Source organism: Palaemon carinicauda, chromosome 13, assembly GCF_036898095.1.
Source record: "Palaemon carinicauda isolate YSFRI2023 chromosome 13, ASM3689809v2, whole genome shotgun sequence".
NCBI lineage: Eukaryota > Metazoa > Arthropoda > Malacostraca > Decapoda > Palaemonidae > Palaemon > Palaemon carinicauda.
Genome location: NC_090737.1, coordinates 138,329,758 through 138,335,272, shown reverse-complemented (window position 1 = coordinate 138,335,272; position 5,515 = coordinate 138,329,758). Strand labels below are relative to the sequence as shown.

General features: G+C 32.3%; 1 protein-coding gene across 1 annotated transcript in view; it reads left to right on the top strand.

Annotated features, from left to right (window-relative positions):
- Positions 1-3,228: 3,228 nt before the first annotated feature.
- LOC137652517 (uncharacterized) overlaps positions 3,229-5,515 on the top strand; it is a 19,294-nt gene continuing 17,007 nt past the window's right edge. Inside the window, exon 1 of the mRNA XM_068385968.1 lies at positions 3,229-3,298. The gene's annotated coding sequence lies outside the window, so the exon portion shown is untranslated. The remainder of the gene's footprint in view (positions 3,299-5,515) is intronic.

Genomic DNA, 5,515 nt, shown 5'->3' with positions numbered 1-5,515 from the left:
CTCTCTCTCTCATTTTATTTCCGAATGACAAAAATGTTTTCAATCTTTTTCACCAAATAACTGACATGAAACTAAATAAGTCTCTCTCTCTCTCTCTCTCTCTCTCTCTCTCTCTCTCAAGTTTTTTCATTCTAATTTTCGAATGATAAAAATGTTTTCAATCTTTCTCACCAAGTAACTGACATGAAACTAATAAGTCTCTCTCTCTCTCTCTCTCTCTCTCTCTCTCTCTCCATTCTGTTTTCTTATGACAAAAAGGTTTTCAATCTTTTTCACCAAGTAACTGGCATGAAACTAGAAAGGGTCTCTCTCTCTCTCTCTCTCTCTCTCTCTCTCTCTCTCTCTCATTTTATTTCCGAATGACAAGAATGTTTTTAATCTTTTTCACCAAATTACTGGCATGAAGCTAGAAAGGGTCTCTCTCTCTCTCTCTCTCTCTCTCTCTCTCTCTCTCTCTACCTGTGAAAGGGAAAAAGACACCTGGAGGTTTCGTAACACCTGTTGCTAACCTAGACTCGCCTGTCTATTGGAACAAACATTTTAAAAATGAAAACATTAATGCCATTTTCCGAGGTTTAATATTAACCCCGTTAGAAGAAACTCTTAAGTAAACTACTTGGCTTTATAATGAACTCTGTTATTATTATCATTATTATTATTATTATTATTATTATTACTTGCTAAGCTACAACCCTATTTAGAAAAGCCGGATGCTATACGCCCAGGGGCTCCAACAGGGAAAATAGCTCAGTGAGGAAAGGAAACAAGGAAAATAATTATTTTAAGAAGAGCAACAATATTGAAATAAATATCACTTTATAAACTATAAAAACTTTAACAAAACTAGAGGAAGAGAAATAAGATATAAGATAGAACAGTTTGCCCGAGTGTACCCTCAAGCAAGAGAACTCTAACCCAAGACAGTGGAAGACCATGTTACAGAGGCTAAGGCACTACAGAAGATTAGAGAACAATGGTTTGATTTTGGAGTGTCCTTCTCCTAGAAGAGCTGCTTACCACAGCTAAAAGAGTCTCTTCTACCCTTACAAAGAGGAAAGTGGCCAACTGAACAATTAAAGTGCAGTAAGAAGAATTGTTTGGTAACCTCAGTGTTGTCAGGTGTATGAGGACAGAGGAGAATATGTAAAGAATAGGCCAGACTATTCGGTGTGTGAATATGTAGGCAAAGGGTAAATAAACCGTAACTAGAGAGAAGGATCCAATGTAGCACTGTCTGGCCAGTCAAAAGACCCCATAACTCTCTAGTGGTAGTATCTCAACTGGTGGCTGGTGCCCTGGTATTCCAAGTAAACGACTTGTATTTATAATGAACCCCGGTAGAAGAAATTTTATTGAAGAGGACTGGGAGGAAATTTCCTAGAAGTAAAGACATTTAGGTCATTGTTACTACGAGAGAGTAACTTTAGAATTTCAGGATGTCTTCTAAGTTTCTATTCATAGGTTATATATGACAGATTTAATTTGACGTTGATACTGATCGTAGAATATTTAATTTTTATATTTTTTATTAATTCTCATATATAGTTTATTTCCTTTCCCCACTGGCCACTGGGCTAATTTTCTTATTGGTTTATATATGGTAATTTTAATTTGACGTTACTTATCGTAGAATACTTTTTTTTTTATTCAATAATTCTCATATACAGTTAATTTCCTTTCCTCGCTGGGCTATTTTTCCCCATTTGGGCTGTAGGGCTTAAGGTATCATGCTTTTCCAACTAGGATTGTAGCTTAGTTAATAATAGTAATAATAATAATAATTATTATAATATTAATAATAGTATTGGTAGTAATAATAATAATAATAATAATAATAATAATAATAATAATAATAAAGGGAATGATAAGTTAAATGACAATAGTCTGATAATTAACGAAAATGGTTGAAATCAGATGAATGTTAACCAGATGGTGATAATAATTGGGGGTAATTGATCTATATGGAAAACTGGTCAACAATTAACTATAATGATGAAAATCAAATAGCAGTATTTTGGTGAATTACGAGAAAAGAGTCACAAGATTGAAATTGAATAAACAATTTTATGACGAATGGTGATAACTATCCAGTTATCGGCAGCCATTGCCTGGCCCTCCCTGGTCCCAGCTTGGGTGCTGTTATTATTATTATTAGTATTATTATTATTATCATTATTATTATTATTATTATTATTATTATTATTATTATTTCTCTTATTATTATTATTATTATTATTATTATTATCATCATCATCATCACGTTCAATTGGGCTCAACAAGGCACTTGTAGAGTTAGAAGACGCAGGCCTACATGGCCGAGGAATATGAAACGCGAAGTAGGAGGTGATGAATGGAAAAGTATTGAATTAAAAGCTCAAGATAGAGACGAGAATCTAACCGAGGCCCTTTGCGTCAATAGGCGTAAGAGGAGATGATGATTATTACAAGCCAAGCTACAACCCTAATTGGAAAAGTCGGATGCTATAAGGGCTCCAATAGGGAAAATAGCCCAGTGAGGAAAGGAAATGAATAAATAAATAAATGAACAATTAAAATTAGATATTTTGAGAACAGCAACAACATTAAATTGTATCTTTCAAATATGGTCAGTGTCTAGTGCATTGACCTTTCTCTTCCCTCGTCCATTCATGGGTGACCTTTAGAACTTAAGTAACGATGACAAGGTCATATAATCGTTTGACCTGGTTGGGTATTTGAAAGGCTTTTAAAATTTTCATATTTTGTTTATGAAAAGGTTTATTTTAACCCATTATATGTATATATATATATATATATATATATACATATATATATATATGCATTATATATATACTGTATGTATTATATATATACATATATATATATGTATATATATATATATATATAATACATACATACATACATTTACACACATACATACATACATATAATAAAGCCAATTTTTGAGTTTTTCACATTTTATTTTAGAAAGGCTTATTTTACATATATCTATAATTATAAAAAAAACTATCGGTCATGGCTTATTCTAAGGCATTTTACACACACACACACACACACACATATATATATATATATATATATAATTAAAAAAACTATTTAGTATATTTCCAATTGGTGTACATTTCAAAACTTTTCTATCATCTGACATATATAGTATTCTAGTGATATTTATTTGTAAATGATTTATAAAACTATTTTTTCCACCTTTTCTAAAGATTCTCTGGAAATAATTACAGATAAACGCGGGGGAGTTGTGGAGTTGATGACTGGGGTCCTTCATTCTCTAGCTTTCCTTGTGGTAAGTGTTTGCCATGAACATGATTGTTGTTAGAGTGGTTAGTAATTAACATTAGCGAATGTTTTTTTTATGTTGAACAGGCTAACATAAGCCTGTTATTATAGTTGTTGTTTTTTTTTTTTTTTTTTTTGAAAGGTAGGTTTTAATGTTGTTACTGTTCCTAAAATATGGGATTTTAATTGTTCGTGACTTCTCTTGTAGTTTATTTATTTTTTATTTCCTTTCCTCACCGGGCTATTTTTTCCCTGTCGGAGCCCTTTGGCTTATAGCATTCTACTTTTTCAATTAGGGTTGTAGCTTAGCTACTACTACTACTACTAATAATAATAATAATAATAATAATATAAACAACAACAACAACTAGAGGGGCAGTCAGTGCTTTAGAGCACAGACCTCCGCCACAGCAGCTTATTTCCTGACCCTTTGCTTGACCGTGACCTTGACGTTTGACTTTGACCTTCCAAAATTTATTCATTCCCAGCTTTTTACATAACATTCAAATCCTGCAAGTTTCATTACTATTAAAATTGTAGCTAGGGAGCTATTCACAAACACACACACACAAACAAGGGGGTAAAACATAACCTCCTTCCAACTTCGTTGACGGAGGTAATAATGATAATATCTAGACGTCTAGACCACTCAGGTAGGAGAGATTAAATATTCCGAAAAAAAAAATTCCATAAAAAGGTTGTATTTTTTCATTTTCTCATTTTTCCTTTTTCTCATTTTTTCTTTTTTTCCTTTTTTCATTTTCTCATTTTTCCTTTTTTTCATTTTCTCATTTTTCCTTTTCCTTTTTTTCCTTTTCATTTTCTTATTTTTTAATTTTCTCATTTTTCCTTTTTTTCATTTTCTCATTTTTCCTTTTTTTTTCCTTTTTTTCATTTTCTCATTTTTCCTTTTTCTCATTTTCTCATTTTTCCTTTTTTTCATTTTCTCATTTTTCCTTTTTTTTTCCTTTTTTTCATTTTTCCTTTTTTTCATTTTCTCATTTTTCCTTTTTTTCCTTTTTTATCCTTTTTTTCATTTTTCCTTTATTTCATTTTTTCATTTTTCCTTTTTTTTCATTATAAACTTGTAATTAATCGCGTTATCACTTCCGTTATTATTAAGAGCATCAATAATTTTGAATACGAATCATCAATATTTGATCTCTATGAAGGAGAAAGTGAAAACTGGTTCATATACAAAGAGATTATTAGTCTCTGCTAAGAGAATAATGCAGATACTAGATTTCACTAGAAGGCGAGGCATTCTCTCTCTCTCTCTCTCTCTCTCTCTCTCTCTCTCTCGTGTTTGTATTCTACTGGCAATTATCTCTCCACAATTTGTAATATATATATATATATATATATATATATATTTCCTTTTCCCTCTTCAGGTTCTTATAGAATATCTCCCCACCTGTTTGATGCGGTGTGTGTGTGTGTGTGTGTGTGTGTGTACACTAGCGAAATTCCTCTCACTTGTTTATCATACCTTTTTTTTTTGTCTTGTTGCTAAGTCACTATTCGAAGTTGCTGCCTCCTTGGGGAGGTACAGTAGGTCAGGTATTCTACTGTTACCCACATTGACTCCAGGTCCTTGCAACTCTCTCCTCTTCTATTCTATGACCCAGTTCATTCTGCTACTGCTCTTTCCCATCTAAGTACTTCGCTACTTTCATCTTCCCCCATTTCTATTGTCTCCTTTCGCTCCACCACTTTCTTCTGCCATTGCGTCATGTTTTTTTTTTTCTCTTCTTCCTCTTCCTCATCCTCTTTCATCTCCTATTTATACTTTCCTCTTCTTTCCTCTTTACCATTCTGTCTCCTCTAACCTCTTCCCTTCGTATCTCCTATTCATAACCTCACTAAAGTGTTCCATCCAACGTTGTCTTCATCATCTTCTGAAGATATATATATATATATATATATATCATCTCCTCTTACGCCTATTGACGCAAAGGGCCTCGGTTAGATTTCGCCAGTCATCTCTGTCTTGAGCTTTTAATTCAATACTTCTCCATTCATTATATATATATATATATATATATATATAATTTTTTTTTTATTCAATATAGATGTCGGAACATCGAACGTGAATTAAAATACCTGATAAATCTTTAATTATTTTCTTCATTGAGTCTTGTAACGATATATATTGAAGAAATTGAAACTGACTTCGGGGTCATATTGCATAGTCTGACCGAAGCGTGGCAGAAAAGATGGATTC